At 36.2% G+C, this 26,630-nt stretch overlaps 1 protein-coding gene across 6 annotated transcripts in view; it reads right to left on the bottom strand.

Moving 5' to 3' along the window:
• The window catches only part of CNTN1 (contactin 1), a 353,678-nt gene that overhangs the window by 243,417 nt on the left and 83,631 nt on the right, over window positions 1-26,630 (bottom strand). For all 6 annotated transcript variants that reach the window (XM_059080718.2, XM_067009071.1, XM_067009074.1 and 3 more), the window contains one exon: window positions 11,196-11,243. The gene's annotated coding sequence lies outside the window, so the exon portion shown is untranslated. The remainder of the gene's footprint in view (window positions 1-11,195; window positions 11,244-26,630) is intronic.

Genomic DNA, 26,630 nt, shown 5'->3' with positions numbered 1-26,630 from the left:
CTTTTCATTGGTTAAAATGTAAAAAGGAGCCAGTTGATAAACTACATACATATCACGTGCATCAACATGTGTAATAATTCTAAATTTGTCAAATACAGCACTTAAAAGAGTAGAAAATTATTAGTTCTAACGGCAGTAAGTAATAAGATTTGCTGTAACAACATAAAATAAAGATTTGAGAAAAGCGCTCCTTCTTAACCTCAGCCATAGACTAGTGGAAAGCCTCTTTTATAAGCTGTGTCTGAAAGGAAACGGCAGGGTTCAATCCTGTGGAGACAATCCTCAGCTGGCTGAGAATAAAGGCCCAGCCCTTCACTGCTGCACAGGATCCTCCCTCAAGTTTGGGTTACGGTTGTGGTTCCCTGGGAAATAGGCAGAACTGATCTCCTAGGATCTTTTAACAGAGAAGACATCTCAAAAGAAGGTTAAGAAAGAGAGCTGGAGAGAATTTATGGAGAAATAGGAGACTCACATTGCTCCCCTGCGTCTGTTGAGTGTTGGTAGGGTATAGGAGAGGTGGACAGAAAACCCTCCCTTGAGATTTGGATGTGATTTTGAATGTGGGGTGCTGGCTCTCCTTCCTGCCTGCAAGTTACTGAGCAGCAGAATCCCAGGTATTTCCAGTACTGTCAGAGCCTGGAAACTGGAAAGCTGGGAGATGGCCAAAAGGCACAGACAGGGAGAAGAGAGCAAAGCCCACTCTAGTTTCCTGTGGGACTCCACGATGCATGGCAAGAACTGTAAGTTTCCTATTAGTTAGGTACTCTACGACCACAGTTGGAAGCTGTAACTTAGGGAACAGTCTTGTAAGAGGTATCCTGGTAGAATGAAGTGATGGTATCACAGAGGTAGGGACGGTTCTCTGAGATAAGAGGGGAATGTGGTTTCCTATCCATAAGACTGCCCATCTCAGAAGCTGCAGGGGGAACTCACTGACTCCTAAACATCATCTGTGTTACCCTTTAGAGGCAGCTAAGGGTATCAGCTGGATAGGACAAGCTCCAAAGACCAACCAGACGCAGGCCTTAACAGCAGGACTCATACATATTTGTAAGAGTCTCTCATGTACTAGAATTTGCTGCTGGAAAGAATCTCAGAAACATGGTGAGAAAAGTGCCACCCTTCTTCTGATTTATAAACACAATGTATTTGGACACGAGTTATATCAGCAGCTAGTGTGTTTTGTTGGTACATATACTTGGGGTCCTTCTAAAAAAGTACAATTATTTATTTCATATGAATTGGTGTCAAGTCAGATCCCTTACCACCCCATATTTATAGAATTATATTTTCAAGTATAAAAGAAAAAAATTTATATTTATGCCTGTAATATTTTATCTTGGTTTGAGCTCAGTGTTATAATTGCACAATAAATTAAATATTGATTCTGTTTTCCAAAGTATAAGCTACTGGGCTATATAATGGCAAGTTGTTGTTATATTTAACTTTCTCATGTTTGCACTGTACTCTGTATAATATGATTTAGGCTACCACTTTCATTGTATAAACCTAGAACTACAGCTCTGACACCAAACTTAACAAGCAAAGCACAGAAGGGAGAAAATATAGATGTGATTGTAAGTGCTAAAAAATAAAATAAAATCCTAGAAAATCAAACGAATTAAAAGAATACTTTTTGGGTGGAAGGACAGTTTGATGAATTATTATAACACTCTAGTAAAGATAGATTCAATGTGGACCATGGAAAGGGGAGAAAAATTAAGCTGAGTGAGAGAGGGGCAGGCAGTCACTAGACTTCAATAGATGAAGTGAGTACTATTAACACTAGCCCAGGGCAGCACCCAAGTGTGGACTTCAATAAAATAAATAATAGATTTGTACAAGTCATGGGTCTATGGAGGTATTTCCAGATTAAATGGATCAAGGAAGGTTAAAGTAGCAAATATTAAGGATGTAAATCTAAAATGTAAGAATCTTACAAATGTTCTTATACATGAACATAAGAATATTGCAAGGATGTTAAAAATAAAATTATCTTTAAGTGAAACATTAGAGAAAAAAAACTTACATAACTAAGAGAAGTGGCCAAATTATATAAGTTATAATATTAAAAAATGGTTTCGAAAAATGTGTGACATGAAGAGTTTCAAAATTCAACACACTATAAGATGAACTAAAAAAATAGAATGTTAAAATTTATGTTAAAATTTATCTGTGACTTCAAAATATCTCAAGATGTTAACAAAAGTTTATATTTGAGATTATTAGTTATTTCACTTATTCTTCATTTTTTTTCAAAATAAGTGTGCATTTTTTAAATTAAAGGGTTTCTATTAGAGATCACTTACACAGTTATTTCCTCTAATCATTATAATAATTTTTTTATTGTTACCCTTTGTGCCACAAGAGGGACATTGAATGGCTTGCCTATACTCTTACCGGTGTCAGCAGAGACCTAGAATTCAGATTTAAGTTCCTTTCACTGCAACACATACAAATGTATTCTTACCTCACCATTTATGAGAAGGAATGAAACCCATCATTTCAAGGTTCTGTGAAAATTTCTAAGCAATTTAAGTGTTACTGACTGATAGGTGATTCAGTAATCAAAATGCAAATATATATGTTAGAATTTCATATCCTTTCCATGCCAAGCTTCTGCTCAGAATAATAATTTAGTATGATAGCATAAAGTCATACAAGGAAATTTAAAAAGCAGATTATATTATTTACATATGGAAAAATAAACTTCAAAGTAATAACTAAATCAATAATTACATAGCAATTAATATTTTTCTGTAAGGTATTATGCTGAGGCTTAAAAAATGTACAAGACATAACTATCTTCCCTTATCGGTTTTATAATCTCACTTATGAAATATATGTGAATAATCAAAATAACAGTAAAGATTTAAACTAAAAATTAAGAATATAAGACAAAGGAGAAAATTGGAATCTATTAAGTGTATACTAAATAGTGGGAACTGATAGGCATTTGCTATGTGTCATCTCATTTACTCTCTCAGCAACAGGATGTACAATGTAACTGATGAGGCAGAACCTAAGAGGAAGAGAAGAAGCTTCCCTAGTGAAGTCAGTGAGTCATCTAGAAAGAATCTTTTTTTAAATAGTCATGTGATTTATCCTTAGTAACCTAGTAGGTACCTATCTTCCTGGGGAAAGATTATTTAGAACCTTTTCTATTATTTAGAACCTTTTATGACCTGCTAAATTATGGCTCACCTCCCACAAGAGCGGGTCACTGAGTAAGTTTTGCAAGAGGTTACTTGGGGTTGGAGAATATCCTTTTGTGATCTAGTGTTATTGAAACGTCCTTAAAGGATTTCTGTTTCTGACTGAGGTTGTCAGCAGGAAAGGATATCAGGAGCCTCAACAAGGTTACCCAGTAGCAAGGGAGCACGCAAGGCCATTGACCCAAGCTCAGAACCATGGTTCAGAGATCCCTGGAGAAAGGTTGAGGCTGGCAGCCTTTCCTGTCCTGGCCAATATATGATGGTGGGAATTGCAGGAATGATAGCGGATGACAGATAGAATTATTAAGTCCACAGTGTGCAGGGATCAGTTCAGACACGACATCCCTGTAGCAGTGCAAAACCACCAGGTGGAATCTGCTGGGGAACCAGTTTTCCATAGCAGCTCCACGTATGCTGACAGAAAGCAATGGATGGACTCCCCGTTTTCTTTCTGCTTGGGATTTGGAAGCAGGGCAGACTACATTAGATAGTGTGTTCCTCTGGGAATCTTCAGCAATGGGAGTGAGGGCAGCAAGGACCTCAGGAGGGAGGCATTGGATTTCCTGCTAATATGGGCATGCCAAGTTTCAAGTTATGTGAAAAAAAATAAAAGAGATGTAACTGCATTTGAATTCCAGTTGCTTTTGGTTTTTTTTATCATGAGAAGAAGGCTCAGAAATGATACATAGCTTGCCTAAGCAGCCACAGTTAGTAATTTGCAAAACTAGAATTCAAACCAATTCTGTTTAACACTAATCTTCTATCCTCTACAAAAGGGATGTCATAAGACATTATATATTTTCCAGATAAAATTATACCTCTAGCAAAATTCAGTAAATTATTATTCACTAGTAATTAGTAAAATGTTTTCTTAAACTCCAGATGAATGCTGTTGTGCAATTCTGGGAGAAAATAAAGCTTATGTTTGCTTTGTGAAAAGTTCACAGTCATTTTATTTTATTCTTCATTGAATCTCAGGCACTAAATCCCCTGTGTCTTCCTGAATTTTCTTTTATCGAAGAAAACAATTATTGTTTTGATGAAATGGAATAAAAATTCACGCAGTTTTCTTACATTAGCCATGCTCAAAAAATAAAGCCACAGCTTTTAATATATATTCAATAATTCATTCTAATATAATTAATGAGAAACTTTATTAAGCATCTAAAATAATTCAGTTGTGCAACAGAAATAACAAGGCGAGTCTGCCAAAATTCATTATAATAAATAGTATTTAATGGCACTGAAAGAGACACTAGGGCTATAGTGTTTTTCCCATTGTTCCCGAAAGTGCCAAGTACAAGAGTGAGCACATGTTTGGTGTTAAACAAACTACTTTTGATTGATGATAGCTGCTAAGACCTGAGTAAACTGTAGCATTTAGGAGGGTGCATGGAATTGTTGAAAAACATGTAAAAGTTATAAAGATATCAAGGTTTATGACCGGCAAGCAAATGAGAGGAGTTACCTTATAAATAAAAAAGGTGTGACTTTATGCTGACAACCTCTAATTCATGAAAGATTGATATAAGTAGATAACTTGACGGGGACAGATTTTTTTTTATATCCCCAATGCCTAGAATAGAACCTGCATTCTAGTGAGCATCACAGGGAACTGATAATGAATATTTGTTGAATAAATGGATAGTTAGATGTGTTATACTTTTATTTAGGCTCATATTTGTTAGATATTAGAAATACTACACAGTATTTAAAGGTCGAGTGAAGAAATACAAATAAGCCTTCACAACAATAACACCCATAACTGGAAGAAGAGAGTAACGTGAGGTACGGGCTGCTCACAGAAAAAAGGAATCCTCTGGTAGATCCCATATCCCGGTAACTCTGGCTTCCATTTTAGCTACTTAGAAGTTGTCCATTAATCTAATCACCTTCCATTTAACAGTGCTGTCTTGCTTCTCTAGCTGCTTCCAGTTCTTCTTTTAGTGTTGGCATTCTGCAGTTTCATTTTTATGTGTTTACATGTAAACTTTCTTATAATTTATCCTATCTCAGGTTCCTTAGGCTTCCAAGATCTGAAGATTAAGTACTTTTCAACAATTCTCTGCTGTTACTTCTTTAAGTATTTCTTCCTCTTCCTTATTTCTATTTTCTGATTTTAGAACACTAATTACATGTTCTACATGTTTTCATTCTGTTCATCATCTGTTCCATGGTTCATAGTCTCTCTGGTAATTTGCATATTTTTCTTTCTGTGATGTTTCTCTCTTTGATAATTATTTCTTTGGATCACAAATTTAGCTGGGTCAATTCTATTAAACTGCTCTTTAAGTGTATAATTTCAATTATAATATGTTTCATTTCTATTATTCTTTTCCAAAGCCACACTCATTTTTACATTATCTGGTTCCTTGCTCATATTTTCATACATTTTTTCTTTAAATATATTTTTGGTGGTTAGAATAATGGTCCTCCTTCTACTCCCAGGATGCCCATGACCTAATCCTCAGAAACCTGCAAATATGTTACCTTACCTGGGAAAAGGGGCTTTGCAGATGTGATCAAGGTAGTGTTCTTGAAATGGTGAGATTATCCTGGATTACCTGGATGGTTCCAATCCAATCACATGAGCTCTTAAGAGCAGAAGAGGAAGGCAGAAGAACGGGTCAAGAGATGCAATGTGAGAATGACTTAGCCCAGTGTTGCTGGCTGTAGAAAGGTAAGGAAGAGGCCATAAATCAAGAAAGGCAGCAGCCTCTGGAAGATGGGAATAACCTTCAGTTTACAGTCAGCGTGAAAATGGGGACCCCAGTCCTACATCCACAAGGAATTGAACTCAGTCAGTAATTTGAATGGGCAGAAAACGGATTCTGCCTTACAGCTTCCAGAAAGGAACATATCTGCCACCCTTAATTTCAGTCCAATGAGAACTGTACTGAACTTCTGTTCTATAGAACTATAAAATAATTAACTTATGCTGTTTTAAGCCACTGTTTGTAATAATTTTTAGCAGCAATAGAAAATTAATATAGATTTTAGTACTAGAATTGAGGTGTTTCTGTAACAAATATCTAAAAATGTTAAATTGATTTTGGTATCAGGAAGTGGGTACAGGCTGGAAGAATTTTATGAAATATGGAAGAAAAAGCCTAGTTTTCTTTGAATAGACTGTTAGCAGAAATATGGACATTAAAGAATGTCCAAGAGGGCTCAGAAGGAAGTAGAGAGAATTACAGAGAAGTCCTAAATTGCCTGGTAGAAAATATAAACGGTCATGAACAAACTATTAATAGAAACATGGATCTTAAGAATGCTGCTGGGGCTTCCTTGGTGGCGCAGTGGTTGGGAGTCCGCCTGCCGATGCAGGGGGCGTGGGTTCGTGCCCTGGTCCGGGGGGATCCCGCGTGCCGCGGAGCGGCTGGGCCCCTGAGCCGTGGCCGCTGGGCCTGCGCGTCCGGAGCCTGTGCTCCGCAGCGGGAGAGGCCGCAGCGGTGACAGGCCCGCGTACCGCAAAAAAAAAAAAGAATGCTGCTGGGGGCTCAGAAAGAAATGAGAACATGTTATTGGAAACCAGAGGAAAAGGGATTTTTGTTACATAGAAATCTTAGCAGGTTTGTGTCATGCAGTTATATGGAAAACAGAACTGGTAAGCAATGAACTTGGATATTTAGCTGAGGAGATTTCCAAGTAAAGTGTTGAATGTGCAGACTGATTTCTTCTTTCTCCTTAGAGTAAATGCAAGAGGAAAGAGATAAACTGATAGAGGAACTGTTAAACAAAAAGGAATCAGGACTTGATGATTTTGGAAATTCTCAGCCTTCCCATATGGCAAAATGTTAAAATTAAGATATTCATTTAAATTTAAATTTATTTAAAAATTAAGAGATTATTTTTCTGAGCTATATCAGAAAGATCGAAAGATCAGAGTAATCAGTAACAGAAAAGACTCTTTGAAAAAAATTAATGAAGTTATCATAAATCCCATCAGTCATCTCATCAGAAGCCAAAAGTAGAGATTTTCTTGGAAAGATCTGTGCGTGAGCCTCTTTGTCTAATGGATTGAATCCTTGTGACATCTATGGAAAATCCACGGAGCTCTTGAGAATCTTATACAAGCAGAGACACTGCCAACTTGGACTGAAGAGGTCAGAGAGATATGTGAGAAAGTCTCACCTGCCTTTGCTGGCTTTGAAAGTAAAAAAGGGTCCCAAAGTAAAGTCATGCAGCAGCATGTGGAAACTGGGAGAAACCCTCAACCTAGAGCCAACAACAAAACAAGGAGCTCAGTCCTATAACCACAAAGAACTGACTTCTGCCAACAACCCAAATGAACAAGAAATTAATTCGACTCTCCCTAGAGCCTCCAGAATGAATTGCATCCTGCCTATACTTTGATTTTCATCTGGTGACACGTGTACAATGTGTTTGTGTTGTTTTATGACACTAAGTGTGAGGTAATTTGTCATTGAAAATAAAAATAGCAATAGAAAATTAATTTATTTTAATTTTAGAATATTCAACATACTTTTCTGAATCTGATCATTCCGATACAATGTATCTTTGTAACACTATGTCTTCTGTCATGATTTTTTTCAGCCTTCTCTCGAGTCTAATTTATTCTTTATGCTTTGTAATTTTTAAATTGGTAACTATTTTAGAAATTTACCTTGGGAACATTCAATTTGGATTCACAAAGCAAGTGATTTATTTTGCTTCTACTCACTGACTGAATCTGGAACCACTCTAAATTACTGGATAAAGTTCATTGATCACACAGGTAAATTCTGCCACCAAATCTCAGTGAAAGCCATCTAATAATTCTGAGTTCTAAGGACAAATCTGTGTCCCTCCACCCAGTGCAAGGTCTAGATAGGCATGTTTCTTTGATGTACCTTCTTGGTGGTAGGTTTATTTTGTATAGACCCTTATTCTTAGAGTGTTGTCCTTAAGGGTTCGGATTCTCTGAGAGAGACACTTCTATCAGACTACAACTAGAGTTAGCCCTTTGCTTCATCTTCTGTCCCAGTGTTGCTCTTACTTACCTCTTGTGTTGCTTTTTTCACTTCATTTTTGTCCCCTTTGGATTCTTTGCTTTCTTACCCTTTCAGAAAAGCATTTAAAAAGAAGTATTTTATAGTCATATTTTTAGTTTTTCATTTAACAGTTGCCCGAAAAGGAACGCTCTATAAATTATTTTTAATCCACTTAAATTTATTTTTTAAAACATGAAGTAATAGTTTGTTGCCTGTACAAGGGTTTTATTACCTTAAGTAAAACTGTTACCAAAGTGATAGTTTTTAAATTCAACTTCTTGATGCATTTAACAAGTACAGGGCTTCCCTGGTGGCGCAGTGGTTAAGAACCCACCTGCCAATGCAGGGGACACAGGTTCGAGCCCTGGTCCGGGAAGATCCCACATGCTGCGGAGCAACTAAGCCCACTAGTCACAACTACTGAGCCTGCCTGTCACAACTACTGAAGCCCGCATGCCTGGAGTCTGTGCTCCACAACAAGAGAAGCCACCACAATGAGAAGCCCACGCACTGCAAAGAAGAGCAGCCCCTGCTCACCGCAGCTAGAGAGAAAGCCCGCGCACAGACGCAAAGACCCAACACAGCCAAAAATAAATAATAAATAAATTTAAAAATTATAAACAAAAACAAGTACAGTTCCTTATGGTACTTATGTCAAGAAAAATAAGTAGCAGACCACAGGCAATAGGTTTCACATTTTAAATCTCTACTTTCTAAAAATGTATTGATAGCACTATATAAAGACTCTCCTCCAGACTCCAAATATAGAAAAAAAAAACACATAGTCTTTGAGAATCAAACTCTAAGAAATTCAATTAGTCTTTGTACTGCTTTTATATTTTAAATAAACATAATTAAGCTCAAATCGTTCGATTTAGAAAGTATATTTACTTTTTGGTTTGTAAATTAAAGATCTACATTTCCTTGATGATATTTATGACCAGTCTTGATCCACTCAATCAGAAGTAACACAATCCTTTGTCCTTCCATAACAAGCGATTACGTTATGAGGTAATAATTTGTTTTCATATTTGGGTTTTGTTTTTTTTTTTAACTAGACTGTGAGCATCTTGAAAAGAGAAACCATATCTATTAAAAGTATTGTAATGGGCCCAGAATTTAGCACTGAATTTAGGTACTGAATAAATATTTGATGAATTTAATCTACGAGTGAGTATGTTTAGTAAAATGTAAGAAGTTTATAATTCTGTATGCATATTATTTTAACCTGTATTTTAAACTAATATTAGGAAAAAATTTTTAGTATTATTAGAAATATTATAGAATTGTAGGCCAGCATTAGTGAGAGACATCACTCCAAATGAAGTAATTTGTACTCTTAAGTAGAGATTCCCTTCTTTCTTTCTCTTCCTGTTTATCATCTAATTCACATATTTCATTGCACAATGAATGAATGAAAGCTTAGATTCTTAAATAAAAGTAATTTAAAATTGTATTTTGCCTGAAGCATTGTTAACAGGATAATGGTAATGCCAAATGAAAGAAAATCCTTAAAGTAAAAGAAGTAACATTGTCAGCATTTAAAATAAATGTTTTCCAGAGCTGACTTTTAAGTAATTTGCATTACTTACTTTTAAAAGAAATACACTATGTTGCCAAACAAAGAAATAAACAAATCCCAAAGAAATAAAACCTTTGAGAATTTAGTGTTACGTATAGAAGGCATACAAGTCACATCTTCTTACATATATTTTTCAAGCTTACAACCCTGTATTTTGTTCTTAAAATGTTCAACTGAAAATGGTGTTTAAATATCAGCTGCATGTGCTTCTATTTTTATACTAATCCTTCCATAGTAATCACCCCCTCTAAAGTAATAAATACATTTAATGGAATTAGGACCCAATCTTCACCCCTTTCTTCATTTAACTTTCTATGTCCTGTAAGAACTGTGAATGTGGGTCCCCTTCAATATTTCAGATGCAAAATAGAGAAACCAAACTCATTCTGTTCTCTAACAAAATAGTTTATATTCCCTTTCTATCAGTTTTAAAATTTTTCCTCTTGTGCTGTGAGAATAATCTTAAAACCCTGTCTGTTCTTCCTTCCTTTATTCCTTTTATCTAATCTATCATAAAGAGCTGTCATATTTGTTTGCTTCCAGGTCTTCAGGCCTCTATTAGAATTAGGACATCATGTCATGCCTTGACACGACTAGATAATTTTCAAAGATCCCTTTTAATTCAATACTTTTTATCTTTTTTAACTGATCACCCTGACCACATTGTGGATTCTTGTACCCAACTCCAGTGGTAAAAATCCAATTTAGTAGTTTGCAGGTAGAGGACACTAGAGATGAAACTGGAACAGTCACTCAATATTATCCATCAAAGTATGTCCGTAATCTCAGTCTGCTCTGGGTATACAATTTTTATTACATTTTTCTCAAATGCTCTTCATTCCAACTTGTCACTCTAGCACACTGCATATCTATAGGATCTTTCACGCTTTTGTTAGTGGTCATCATAGCACAAAATGTTCCCTTCTCATTGTCTGCTCAGTAGAAAATTTGCAAAATTCGGTTTAACTCTTATCTTTCCCAGGTAGTTTACACAGTGATAGGAAACCAAAATTTGGTATCCTATCATTCCATTCCAACCTCTGTTAACTCAGCAATATTGAGCACTACATAATTCAGTATTAATTGTCCTTTACTTGTTTTATGTATTTGCACAGTGATTTACTTGTATGGCTATTGTGCGAGAGGGCACTGAGAGGACATTTAATAAGTAGTCATCAAACAATTTATCACATGTTTTGATATTTTTGAACTTGAGAAATAACAAAAAGATAAAACAGAACCAATATCACTGAGTGTTTATCATGAACTGGAAAATTTCTCAATGCTCAGTTACTAAAAATACATTTGAATATTCTATTACACACGGTTTTGGCATATATTTTTATTCTTTAAAACTAAAATACACATACATAAATATACACATCCTCCAAGTAAACAGCTTACCTTGAGATTGTTCTGAGTTTAGCTTCAGAAACCATCCAAAGCAGATATCTACAAATCAATAATTATGAAACTACAGTCAGTTAGCTTGAAGATAAAGGTGCTTTTACTTTTAACAATGATTTTTAATATTTTCTACAAAAAATTAGTAGCATATTCATCATCTAGAAGTTTTTGTTTATTGCCTTGACCACTAAAGTTTTGGAATATTCATAAAATATATTTTAAAAATCAGTAAACACTTTTAAGCTAAAGGAATTTGATTTGTTTCACTATTTGCAAAGCCTATTGATGGGTTATATCCCAAATATCATCTTATTAAGCATTATTGAATTGTATTAAAATTAACATTTTAAATAAAGCTATAATAATAGGACTCCTGAACTTGACCCATTTTATAATAATGAACACTAGACTAAAATATATTATAGAAAGCATGTGTATATACCATATGCACCACACATACACCATATGTATATGTATGAGTGTGTATTCCAAATGTATGTTTACATATTGACAGATAGAATGGTATTACACACACACACACACACACACACACACACACACACACATAACATACATAAATTTAAGGAAAAAAACACAGGTAGACCTAAATAACTTGGTAAAGTAAACCAAGTATTTGGGTGTAATCTAATGGATCAAATTCAACCGAGCTCAAGTGTTTGGATAAACTGATATTTTGGTGATATTAACAATAACAGCAGCAAAAGTCATGTTGTGAGTTTTATAGTTTATAGAACACTTTTTCACATTCTTGTTCAAGTCTTCAGAAACCCTCATGATCACAAATGTGTTCCCTCCCAAATACTAATAAGGCAAGCTTGGTCTGAATTAACACAGAGGTAGTTGCATAGGAAGCTTGCCCCTCAAATCTCCATTCTGAGATTAGCCTTTACATTTAACATACAAGCTATGTCATAGCCCCACATAAACAAAACACACTTGAAATCTATGAAATCTAACTTTTCATATGGCTGAAGCTCTTCTTTTAGATCTTGTCTCAAACATCCCTTCTTCAGAACGATGGCAGATATTAATCAAATAATGACTCAAATCAATGCATAACTACATGTTATATTAAATGTGATGAAGAAGACTCATATGGTACTTTGAGTATAATGAGGATCCTGATTTAGTTTGGAGGGAATAAAATTTAAACTGAGAATGATCAGGCAAAGACAGAGCAGGAAAGAGAGAGAGTGGCCAGTTTTGAAGGACGGACAGGTGCACAGTGCTGAGGCATGAAGGAGCGAGGTACCATGGAGGAGCTAGAAGAAGGCCATAGGGCTAAAGCACAGATAGGGAGGGGTGAGTGGGGGTGTACAGAGCTGGAGAGCTCTGGCAGGAGCATGGCAGGTTATGAAGAAGATTTGTTTTTATCTTACATGTTACAAGAGGCCATTGAAAGGATTTCTGCAGATGAGTGACACAATAAGGTTTCCTTGAAGAGGGTAGCTCTGAGAGAAGGAAAAAAGTGGAGGAAGAGGGAATGTAGCAACGCAGTGAAGGGTTATTGCTCTAGTTCAGGAAAGAGAGGTAGTGGCTTTGACTTGAGTGTTTGCAAAAGATATTGAGAAAATGGGTTTGTTTTAATAAGTTTTATAGGATACAGTATAATCTGTCTCTCTAACTTGATTATAAGTTCTATGAGGGCAGAGACTGTATCTTTTTACCGACCATTATATCCTCTGCCATCATATGCTTTGTACATAGTTGATACTCCAAAAAATAATTTTTTAATGAATGAATAGTAGGAAAGGAAGAGAAAATTGGAAAGTATAAGGAACTATTATACTATAATAGTATAATGGTACTATTTACTGTGATAAGAATCACTAGAAAAGATCAGGTTTGCAAGTGAAGTCATAAGTTTAGATTTTAAAAGTGCAATTTTTTGGAAAAGCAATATCTATCATAAGAATATCAGTAACTGTGTGAAGCCATGGGAATGGATGCAATATCTATGGGGAGAAAATAATAATGATAACTGAAAATTTGCAGGCTCTTACTATGTATAAGGCACATGTAAAATCCAAGGATTTTACATGTATCAGTCCCATTAATCCTCAGAATAACTCCACAAAGAATATTTTATTTATTATCCCACTTTAAAGATGCAAAAACTAAGGTACAGAGAAATTATATAACTTGCTTAAATTCATACAGCTAGTAAATGGCAGAACTAGGATGTGATAGGCAAAATTCTAAGATGGCCTCAAACACTCCTAACCCCTGGTGTACGTACCTTGTACACACAATTTCCTCTCCTGTGCAGGGCAAAAGCTGTAAATGTGATGGGATACAATTCCTATTATTTAGTTATTAATCAGTTGACTTTGAGTTAAAAACAAAAGGGAGATGATGTAAGCCTAGCCTAATCAGTTCATCCCTTTAAAAGAACATCAAATTGGTAGGTCTAGGTAGGGGGCCACGTGGCAGAGAATCACAGGCAGCTTCTAAGAACTGACACTAGGCCCTGGCCAACAGCCATCAAGAAGATGCGGCCTTCAGTTCTACAATCACAAGAAATTAAATTCTGCCATCACTAGTGAGCTTGGAAGAAGATTCAAGCCTCTCAGATGAGTCCTCAGCCCTAGCCTCCAGCTAGATTTAAGCCTGTTGAGACCTTGAGCACAGGACCCAGCTGAACTCCACCCAGACTTCTGTCCTGCAAAATTGTGAAATGCTAAATGAGTGTTGTCTTAAGCCACAAAGTTGTGGGAATTTGCTACACAGCAATAGGAAACTAATGCACAGGATTAAACGTAGGTAGTTGGTTTATGTAGCCTGTGTTGTTAAAGACTTAGCTGTACTGCATAAGGTAGCAGAGTTGGGAAGTGAGAAGAGAGGCTAATGCCAGCAGAGCCCTGGAGAATGCAGACATTTAAAGAATGCGCAGAGGAAAATGAGCTAGCAAGGGAAACTGAAGAGAGACAAAGAAACTCAGGAAAATCCAACAGAGTATGGCATGATGGAAGACATGAAGAAGAACGATCTGTGGAAGGAGGGACCTTGACTGGGCAAGAGTGTGGAGGCTGCAGAGAACAAGTCTGATGAGGACTGAAGCATGTTCACTGCATTCAGTAAGATAGAGGAGGCTGTTATGGGCTTTCCTCTGGTCAACTGAAAAGTGCAGCTGGCATTTAGAATACCCCCTTTGTTTTAATTAAGGGGAAAAACCATGTGATTGGCTGGGGAGAAAAATCTTTTCCAGATAGACTTTCATTGCTCAATATTTTCATACAGGAGAATTACAGTCCTCTTCCTCAAGAACTAGACACATTTGGTTAATTACAGAAGATTTGAAAAGTAAATCAATTAAAATGTTGTTTTGTCACAAAATTTAACTTCCAGAATTAACAATTTTTTAAGTGACAAGGCAAAATTACACTCAATTAGTATTCTAAAGAAAATTTAATCTCCTGAGATGACTTCACTTTGGCGACTAATTTTATGGAAAGAAGAAATAACAATGGCCAACTCTCCCCTTATCCCACATAAGATATTAAAAAACCAGAATTCATTCTACATATAAGTTGTTCCTAATACGTGGGGGGAAAACTTGTCTCCAATGGAACCCTTAGGAAATGAGAGGAAAGTTTACCCAGGGATCTCTGCCACATACTCAGCATAGGATTGGGGCCATGTGTAATGGCCCAGCCTGAACAGAGATTTAAAATTTTCTATTTTGAATGATCAAGACAGATGCCCAATGAGATAGAGACCCAAGTGTGAAAGTGCAGTGTTAGTGTTTCTTCTGGTGGCTTACACAAAATCTCTTCACATCTGACTTCATCCCTTTGTCTCTTCTGAGACCCTTTGTCCCAGACATGATTGTGGGTGGCCTGTTCCTAGCACTTTACCCATCTATTCAAAGATAGCTTAATAGACCTAATACAGTCATTACTTATATTCCAAGATTATCATTCCTTTTGCTGATCACTTACATGACAAAATCTTGAGTTCGTTTTGCATTCTATTTATTTTCATGTATTTGGCTTCCACTTTTAGCTGCTTATGGATGAGACAGTTCTTGCTAACAGAAGCAACCTTACTAGTGAGCCTGTGGTTGCTGTCTAGTGTAAGACAAAGACTGATTCATTAATGAGTCATACATCTTCATAAAGAAAAGAGACTTCTGTCATCCTTGCATAAAATTCTTTAAAAAGAAAGTCTACCCTTTAGTGTGATTGGTCATTCCAGAAGACACATCACATCTTCTTACTCAATAAGCCCTGAACCTCTAACCAAAACAAGAGGCTTGACTAGAATGTCTTGACCTTTCCTTAAAGTCCTTCTCTTTTCATTCATGGAATTTTGAGATGAACCTTAAAATGAGGCTTGGTCTTTTCTTTTTTTTCCTCAAAAAAGAACCTATAAAAATATGAGACAAAGACAAGTGTGAGAAACAATTTCAAATTTTATTTTCTATGTTGGATATCCCAGAACCATATTGTATCAATAGTTTCCCACATTACTGACAATTAAATAAATTCTTGGCTGATGTTTCAGATCTTTCATCTGAAACATTCCAAATCCCTAATGGCCTTAAATTTTAAAGCCTAATCATTCAGATGATTCTTTATCCCTTTTCCCACCTGGAATGTGGATACAGCAAGTCTACATGTGATCTTTCCAGTATGCCTTTGTTATACAAAATGAGATAGATAACTTCTCATGGCCATCTTGTCCAACCCTAACTTCTTATTATTTTCCCAAACTATAGTTTTTGTCTTAGGTTGTGTTCACTGTGTATGAATACTTCACGTTAGTTTCCAATTACTTGAATAAACTGATTGTTTTGGTGAGCAGCACTCCTGGTATAATAAGAGAGCAGAACAACTCTTCCATATCCCCGTGCTAATGAGCGATAGTCCCCAAAGGAGGTAAATTTTAAGCTTTGTAGGACCACAGTCTAGAATACGACATAAAATATAGACTACAATTTGGTCTGAAGCTTTTTCAGGAGAAAGATACATGGTCCAAAAGATCTTAGGAATCCAGACTAAATTCTAAACTCAAATTCTTTATATTTGCTCCAAGAACTACTGTGACTTTAGCGAGATTTATATTTCCAGATAAAATGAATCCTCATAACAATGGCAGAAGAAGGAACCAGAACTAGATTGCTTTGAACTATGCTTGTCTATGATAATCTTTCATAATCCAGCTAATAGGCACCCTGTTGTGCTTTGTACCTATATTTTGATATCAGTGGAAATGCTACTTTTTTGTAATCAATTTCTTCTTTTAAAAAGAGATTTCATTTCTCCTACCAATTTCATTTAACTTTGAGGATTTTCTATATTGGATCCCAAAGTATTTCTTAACTGCTTAACAGTCAATAATAGGAAAACTTAACTTTCATGACTTGACTCTAAAACACACTACAAAGAATGTCTTAACTGACAGCAAACTTCTTGGAGGATGTTCTTATAATTAAGGTCCATTCCCTGGCCATTGATATTTAGGAAATTGGAAAGCCTGATAAAAAATAAATCTCTTAAAGTTTGCTGTATATTTCCTTGCTCCATAACTAATTATACCTTTATGTATAACTACACATCCAAATGACACCAGACAACTAGCTTTTAAATTATAAATGTCTTTGGTAGAACAATTTTAAGTTAAAGGTGAAAAAAGGTGAGGAGTGTTAAATTCTGATTCATTTTTTAAAATGAGAAGTAGCACACAGAAGGAACAGTTAAGTAATTCAAAACAAACTGATGAGGAGTTGAGCATTAAACAGACTTTTTGAAGGGTGTGCTGAAATAATATGACAATTTTACTTAATGAACTTAATCTTTATAATTAAAAAAACCTACCATTGAGAAACCATTATTTACTGAGCTTTTAACGTAGATTATTAATATTTTTTTTAATCTTGCAAAATAGGAATTGTTTTCCCATGTGAAAAGTATGGTTTCAACTACTTGCTTTAATGAAAAAAAAATAAGTAATCACGAATTCCCTGAATTTCAATCAAAAATAGTTTCCAACAGGAAAATAACTCCATCACTATGTCATCAAATTCATGGCTCTTCTGACTATTAAATGGATGTTTCCCTACTGTCACTTTTTAATGTTAAAAGAAAGGAAAATATCAGTTGTTGAAAAGCTTATTTCTTAAAGGAAACATTTTCTAGGTAATGCCAATAAAAATCTGGTGAAAAGAAACAGGTTGTTCTGCCTTAGGGAGTTTTTGTTTGTACTGTTTTCTTAAAAAAAAAAAAACAACAAAAACCTGAGAATTGTACATGTTTAAGGCAGTATACAGAAACTAGCTTTCCATTGTTGAGCCATAAAATATATTTTGGAAGGAAAAATAAGGCTCACCATACTCCAGATTAATACAATCTTTTTTCTTCATATGTGTAAAATTGAGCAAAATCGAAGTTCAAGTGAATTAATATTTTTAAAGTGACCAGAAAAGCAGGGATCAGCAAACATTTTAGGAAAAGGGCCAGATAGTAAATATTCTATGCTTAGTGGACCAACAGTTCTCTGTGACAACTACTCAACTCTACCATTGTGGTGGAAAAGCAGCCTAGACAATGCATATATAAATGTGTGTGACTGTGTCCCAATAAAACTTTATTTACAAAAACAGTACATACGGCCCATTGCCTGTGGTTTGCTGATCCTAAAATAAGAGAATAATAAAGTATAATCATAACATGGAAATGATGAAACCAAGACACTTTCTTGTAGTGTGTTAAAAACCTTCTCATCATTTTGTCCAAATAGCTAACAGCAACTTTCAGGTATAAACATTAGGCTCTGGGCTATACCCTTAGTTATTGGAAAAATAAGACATCTATTCTTCTAATTCTTTTGAAATGTCCTCCATGAAATATTCTCAGAGATAAAAATTTTAATGATTTATAGTGAGCTGTTAAAACCAACAGTATTTTCATCTCATCTTTATATTTGTGTAAGGAATTCCACAATCTGGCATCTTTTAATGATTTGTACTATTGGGGCAGTAGATTGAGAACATATGCATGTAAACTTGAAGTTGCTAATTTTATATATATATATATATTTTTTTTTTTCTTATTTACCCTTGCTACAAACTCTGAAAGAGATAGCAGTATTAGTGACACTTTATAGGTGGTAAATCTGAATTTTAAAGTGGTTAAGTATATTACCAATGTTACATAGCTGTAGGGCCAGGATTTGAACAATGTAGACCCATGCAGTGCTACCATGTATGGTTGTGTAATTTCTGCACTTGTTAGAACACTACATATAAGGGTATAGATGAGGTAGATTGGTATATTTATTATTGAAAATTTCCCACAGGTGTCAATAGAGTTTATTTGTCTTGCAAAATCAATATTATGACTATTTTTTGATAGAAAGATGTATATTTTAGGATTCTTTTTCTAATTTACAGCAATGCACCATATGTGATAGCTCCAGTCCTGGCCTGATTCTAAAGACATTGTTCTTTCACATTATGCTGAACTTTATGTCAGGAAAGCCTCCTGGAGTGTTACAAAAACAAAGGTCTTGAGGGAATTCTGTGTTACTAGACTATATATTTAACAGTCCCTTCCCTGCCTTAAAGTCCTGGGAATAGTTTATAACTATGAAAACAGAGAAAGGTTTTATATAACATGAAAGAAATTTCAAGATAGAAATGACAGGACCTGGTAACTGACTGGATACAGAGGATAAAAAAGAGATAGGAATTATAGATAATATAAACATCATAAGATGGTTGACTAGATGTATGAATATATTATTAATTAAGATTGCGAGATAACATCTGGGGGAAGAGGAAAGATGCCTTTTTTGAAGTTCAGTATGAGATTACGGAGAAATCAAAAAGAAAGTGGAAAATATGTACCCAAAGTTAAGACAGTGAGTAAGGATAGAGCTGGGGATTTGGGTGTCATTTTCATAGAAGTGTGAGAGCTAATGCCAAGAGAATGAGAGAATGTAGTTGGGAAGCGTCTAGGATTGGGAGAAGTGGGACCTACAAGATAAGCCAAAAAAAGAAATAACACTGTAAAACTCTAATTAGAGAAGAGATATGACAAGTTAAAAATAGCACCACTGAAGCCAAAAACAAAAATGTGTTAATGAAAAGAGATTCTCAAGAACGTCCCTTACTTTAGAGAGTTCCAGGAAGATAAGAACTGTGCAGAAATCACTATATCTGGCAATCCAAGAACAACTAGTGAATGCTGCACAGTCAGTCTCAATCCAATAGTAAACTGAGAGGCCAGAACTGGGTGGGGGGTAAAGATGAAGAAATAGAATGTGCAGACTTAAAAAAAAAACTAAAACCTAAGAGAAGGCAGAAAAGGAGGAAAGAAGGATAAAGATTTGTTCTGTTTCATATTTGTTTTTATGAGCTAAAGCTGATTGGACATTTTTGAAGCTGGAAAAGTATCTGGAGGAAAGAAGCAATTTAAGAGAAAAAGTTGGAGATGAATAACTGACACTACTGTATTTCACAGAAGACCTAAGAATCCCAAGTCATCAATCAGTATTGGCTTCAAGTGATATCCTGTCCTGCTCCTATCTTTTTTTTTTTTTTGCGGTACGCGGGCTTCTCACTGTTGTGGCCTCTCCCGTTGCAGGGCACAGGCTCCGGACGCGCAGGCTCAGCGGCCATGGCTCACGGACCCAGCCGCTCCGCGGCATGTGGGATCTTCCCGGACCGGGGCACGAACCCGTGTCCCCTGCATCGGCAGGCAGACTCTCAACCACTGCGCCACCAGGGAAGCCCCTCCTATCTTTTTTTTAAGGAGTTTTATTTAGATATTATTTGCATACCATAAAAATTGACACATTTTAAGTGTACAATTCAATGGATTTTAGTATTTTTATGAGGCTTTATTTTTATGTGTCCAATATTTGACATAGCCATAAGAAGATCTCATCTGTCTTAGAATATTGTAGATCCTCCCAACTTAATCATGATGATAGAAATATAAAATAAAAGAATAATAGAGAAATGTCAGTGCTATGGGATGCATCAACATTACAGGTCACCGTGTGGAATGAGGTAAATGCCTTAAATAGTTGCATTTGTAGCTTTTGCAATAGATAATAATAAGCCACACTTATGACTTAAATAAACTTTTGTTTTCTACCATTAAGATCTATTTAGATCTGTAACTGACCTATAAAGTAACTATGCAGTAATGTACTAACTACAGGACATTTTTGCCTTACATTGACCTCTAAGGTTTGTTTTTGTTTGTTTGCTGGTTTGTTTTTGGCTATACTTCCCAGGGCAATTTTGTACCATTTCAAGTAGCCATTGTAATAATTCTTTGTGTTCAACCTTGATCTTAGGTTGTGAAAACTTTCTGGTACCTACAAATAACAAAACATCATGTATCTCTCTGTAGTCTTTCATTAAATTCATGGATGTAGATATTTGTACACTTTTTTTCCTGAGTGATGATTTCTAGCCTTACAGCTCTTTGCTTTACCTGGAATTGGGAGGAAAGGTTCTTCAAATGAAGTAAAATGTAAACAGTACAAAAAAGAACATGAACTGTGGTTTATTCATAATATACCTATATATGTTACCCCTCAACAGGATATAAGATTTAAAGAGGACCTACAAGATGGTGGAGATCACCTTCCTCCTCACAAATACATCAAAAATACACGTGCATGTGGAACAACTCCTACAGAACACCTACTGCATGCTGGCAGAAGACCTCAGACTTCCCAAAAGGCAAGAAACTCCCCACATACCTGGGTAGGGCAAAAGAAAAAAGAAAAAAACAGAGACAAAATAATAGGGATGGGACCTGCACCAGTGGGAGGGAGCTGTGAAGAAGGAAAGGTTTCCACACACTAGGAAGCCCCTTCAGTGGTGGAGAAGGGAGATGGGTGGGGGTGGGGAGCTTCAGAGCCAGAGGAGAGTGCAGTAACAGTGGTGCAGAGGGCAAAGTGGAGAGATTCCCGCACAGAGGATCAGTACCAGCACTCACCAACCTGACAGGCTTGTCAGCTCACCCACTGGGGCATGTGGGGGCTGGGAGCTGAGGCTCCAGATTCGGAGGTCAGATCCCACGGAGAGGACTGGGGTTGGCTATGTGAACATAGCCGAAGGGAGCTACTGAACCACAGCTAACCAGGAAGAAGTTTGGGAAAAAGTCTGGAAATACCTAAGAGTCAAGAGACCATTGTTTCGGGGTGCACGAGGAGAGGGGATTCAGAGCACTGCCTAAATGAGCTTCAGAGATGAGCATGAGCGACAGCTATCAGCAGAGACCACAGAGATGGGAGTGAAATGCTAAGGCTGCTCCTGCAGCCACCAAGAATCCTGTGTGCAAGCACAGGTCACTATCCACACCTCTCCTCCTAGAAGCCTGTGCAGCTCACCACTGCCAGGGTCCCATGATCCAGGGACAACTTCCCCGGGAGAACACACGGTGCACCTCAGGCTGTTGCAACATCATGCTGGCCTCTGCCGCTGCAGGCTCGCCCCTTATTCCATACACCTCCCTCCCCCACACTGACCTGACTGAGCCAGAGCCCCTTAATCAGCTGTTCCTTTAACCCCCTCCTGTCTGGGCGAAGAACAGACACCAGAGGGTGACCTAAATGCAGAGGCAGGGCCAAATCCAAAGCTGAACCCCAGGAGCTGTGCAAACAAAGAAGAGAAAGGGAGGTTTCTCGATGCAGCATCAGGAGCAGTGGATTAAATCTCCACAATCAAATTGATGTACCCTGCATGTATGGAATACCTGAATAGACAATGAGTCATCCCAAAATTGAGGCAGTGGACTTTGGGCGCAACTGTAGACTTGGGGTTTGCTGTAAATGACTGACTAGTTTCTGATTTTTATATTTATCTTAGCATAGTTTTTAGTGCTTATTATCATTGGTGGGTTTCTTTATTGGTTTGTTTGCTCTCTTCATTTTTTTAATACTTTTAAAATTTTTTCATTTTAATAATATTTTTATTTCTTATTTTAATAAATTTGTTTATTCTATTTTACTTTATTTTATTCTTTCTTTTTTTTCCTCCATTTTCTTCTAAGCCATGTGGCTGACAGGGTCTTGGTGCTCTGGTCAGGTGTCAGGCCTGAGCCTCTGAGGTGGGAGAGCCAAGTTCAGCACATTGGACCACCAGAGACCTCCAGGCCCCATGTAATATCAGTCAGCGAGAGCTCTCCAAGAGATCTCTGTCTCAACGCTAAGACCCAGCTCCATGCAATGACCAGCAAATTCCAGTGCCGCACACCCCATGACAAAAAACTAGAAAAACAGGAACACAACACAACCCATTAGCAGAGAGGCTGCCTAAAAGCATAATAAGTACACAGATACCCCAAAACACACCACTGGATGAAGTCCTGCACACCAGAAAGACAAGATCCAGCCTCATCCACCAGCACACAGGCACTAGTCCCCTCCAACAGGAAGCTTAAACAACCCACTGAAATAAACTTACCCTCTGGGGGCAGAAAGGAAAAACAATAGGAACAACAAACATGCAGCCTGGGAAAAAGTGACCCCAAACACAGTAAGTTAAGCAAAATGAGAAGACAGAGAAATACATGCCAGATGGAGGAGCAAAATTAAAAACATACCAGACCAAAACAAATGAAAAGGAAATAGGCAGTCTACCTGAAAAAGAATTCAGAGTAATGATAGTAAATATAATCCAAAATCATGGAAAGAGAAAGGAGAAAATACAAGAAAAGTTTCATAAGGGCCTAGAAGAACTAAAGAGCAAAAATACAATGATGAACAACACAATAAATGAAATTAAAAATTATCTAGAAGGAATCAATAGCAGAATAACTGAGGGAGAAGAAAGGATAAATGACCTGGAAGATAAAATAGTGAAAATAACTGCTGCAGATCAGAATAAAGAAAAAAGAATGAAAAGAATTGAGGACAGTCTCAGAGACCTCTAGGACAATATTAACTGCACCAGTATTCGAATTATAGTAGTCCCAGAAGAAGAAGAGAAAAAGAAAGGGACTGAGAAAATTTTTCAAGAGATTATAGTTGAAAACTTCCCTAATATGGGAAAGGAAATACTTAATCAAGTCCAGGAAGCACAGAGAGTCCCATACAGGATAAATCTAAGGAGAAACATGCCAAGATGCATACTAATCAAACTATGAAATACAAAGAAAACATATTAAAAGCAGCAAGGGAAAAGCAACAAATAACATACAAGGGAATCCCCATTAGGTTAACAGCAGATCTTTCAGCAGAAACTCTGTAAGCCAGAAAGGAGTGGCAGGATATATTTAAAGTGATGAAAGGGAACCAAGATTACTGTACCCAGCAAGGATCTCATTCAGATTTGATGGAGAAATTAAAACCTTTACAGACAAGCAAAAGTTAAGAGAATCAGCATCACCAAACCAGCTTTACAACAAATACTAAAGGAACTTCTCTAGGCAAGAAACACAAGAGAAGAAAAAGACCTACAAGAACAAACCCAAAACAATTAAGAAAATGGTAATAGGAACACACATATTGATATTTACCTTAAATGTAAATGGATTAAACGCTCCAACCAAAAGTCATAGACTGGTTGAATGGATATAAAAACAAGACCCATATATATGCTGTCTGCAAGAGACCCACTTCAGACCTAGGGACACATACAGACTGAAAGTGAGGGAATGGAAAACGATATTCCATGCAAATGGAAATTAAAAGAAAGCTGGAGTAGTAATTCTCATATCAGACAAAACAGACTTAAAAACAAAGACCATTACAAGAGACAAAGAAGGACACTACATAATGATCAAGTGATCAATCCAAGAAGTTGGTATAACAATTGTAAATATTTATGCACCCAACATAGGAGCACCTCAATACATAAGGCAAATACTAACAGCCATAAAAGAGGAAATTGACAGTAACACAATAATAGTAGGGGACTTTAACACCCCGCTTTCACCATTGGACAGATCATCCATAAGGAAAATATATAAGGAAACACAAGATTTAAATGACACATTAATCAAGATGGACTTAATTGATATTTATAGGACATTCCATTCAAAAACAATAGAATATACTTTCTTCTGACGTGCTCATGGAACATTCTCCAGGATAGATCATACCTTGGGTCACAAATCAAGCCTTGGTAAATTTAAGAAAATTGAAATCACATCAAGTGTCTTTTCCAACCACAACACTATGAGACTAGATATCAATTACAGGGAAAAAACTGTAAAAAATAAAAACACATGGAAGCTAAACAATACACTACTAAATAACCAAGAGATCACTAAAGAAAAGAAAGAGGAAATAAAAATATACCTAGAAATAAATGACAATGAAAACACTATGACCCAAAACCTATGGGATGCAGCAAAAGCAGTTCGAGGGAAGTTTATAGCAGTATAATCCCACTACAAGAAACAAGAAAAATCTCAGATAAACTATCTAACCTTACAGCTAAAGCAATTAGATGTAAAACATCTAAAAGAAGAAGAAGAAGAAAAACCCATAGTTAGAAAAAGGAAAGAAATCATAAAAATCAGATCAGAAATAAATGAAAAAGAAATGAATGAACCAAATAGCAAAGGATCAATAAAACTAAAAGCTGGCTCTCTGAGAAGTTAAACAAAATTGATAAACCAATAGCCAGACTCATCAAGAAAAAAAGGTAAAAGACTGAAATTACCAGAAATAGAAATTAGAAAGGAGATGTAACAACTGATGCTGCAGAAATACAAAGAATCATGAGAGATTACTACAAACAACTATATGCCAATAAAATGGACAACCTGGAAGAAATGGACAAATTCTCAGAAAAGTGCAACCTTCTGAGACTGAACCTAGAAGAAATAGAAAATATAAACAGACCAATCACAAGCAATGAAATTGAAACTGAGATTAAAAATCTTCCAACAAACAAAAGCCTAGGACCAGTAGGCTTCACAGGATAATTCTATCAAATTTTAGAGAAGAGCTACCACCTATCCTTCTCCAAATCTTCCAAAATATAGCAGAGAAAGGAACACTCCCAAACTTATTCTACAAGGCCACCAACACCCTGATACCAAAACCAGACAAAGACATCACAAAGAAAGAAAACTACAGGCCAATATCACTGATGAACTCAGATGCAAAAATCCTCAACAAAATACTAGCAAACAGAATCCAACAGCACATCAAAAGGATCATACAACATGATAAAGTGCGGTTTATCCCAGAATGCAAGGATTTTTAAGTATACTCAAATCAATCAATGTGATATACCATATTAACAATTGAAGGTTAAAAACCATATGATCATCTCAATAGATGCAGAAAAAGCTTTCAACAAAATTCAACACCCATTTAGGATAAAAACCCCCAAGAAAGTAGGCATAGAGAGAACCTTCCTCAACATAATAAAGGCCATATATGACAAACCCACAGCCAACATTGTTCTCAATGGTGAAAAACTGAAATCATTTCCTCTAAGATCAAGAACAAGACAAGGTTGCCCACTCTCACCACTATTATTCAATATAGTTTTGGAAGTCTGAGCCACAGCAATCAGAGAAGAAAAAGAAATAAAAGGAATCCAAATCAGAAAAGAAGAAGTAAAGCTGTCACTATTTGCAGATGACATGATACTATACATAGAGAATCCTAAAGACTCTATCAGAAAACTACTAGTGGTAATCAATGAATTTGGTGAAGTAGCAGTATATAAAATTAATGCACAGAAATCTCTTGCATTCCTATACACTAATGATGAAAAATCTGAAAGTGAAATTAAGGAAGCACTCCCATTTACCACTGCAACAAAAAGAATAAAATACCTAGGAATAAAACTACCTAAGGAGACAAAAGACCTGTATGGAGAAAACTATAAGACACTGATGAAAGAGATCAAAGATGATACAAGCAGATGGAGAGATATATCATGTTCTTGGATTGGAAGAATCAACATTGTGAAAATGACTCTACTACCCAAAGCAATCTACACATTCAATGCAATCCCTATCAAACTACCACTGGCACTTTTCACAGAACAAGAACAAAAAATTTCACAATTTGTATGGAAACACAAAAGACCCCAAATAGCCAAAGCAATCTTGAGAAAGAAAAACAGAGCTGGAGGAATAAGGCTCCCTGACTTCAGACTATACTACAAGGCTACAGTAATCAAGACAGTATGGTACTGGCACAAAACAGAAATATAGATCAAAGGAACAGGATAGAAAGCCCAGAGATAAACCCATGCACATATGGTCACCTTATCTTTGATAAAGGAGGCAAGAATATACAGTGGAGAAAAGACAGCCTCTTCAATAAGTGGTGCTGGGAAAACTGGGCAGCTACCTGTAAAAGTATGAAATTAGAACACTCCCTAACAGCATACACAAAAATAAACTCAAAATGGATTAAAGACCTAAATGTAATGCCAGACACCATAAAACTCTAAGAGGAAAACATAGGCAGAACACT

This window comes from Kogia breviceps, chromosome 12 (genome assembly GCF_026419965.1).
Source record: "Kogia breviceps isolate mKogBre1 chromosome 12, mKogBre1 haplotype 1, whole genome shotgun sequence".
NCBI lineage: Eukaryota > Metazoa > Chordata > Mammalia > Artiodactyla > Physeteridae > Kogia > Kogia breviceps.
The sequence above is the reverse complement of the archived record's forward strand: the minus strand, read 5'-3'. Positions and strand labels throughout refer to the sequence as shown.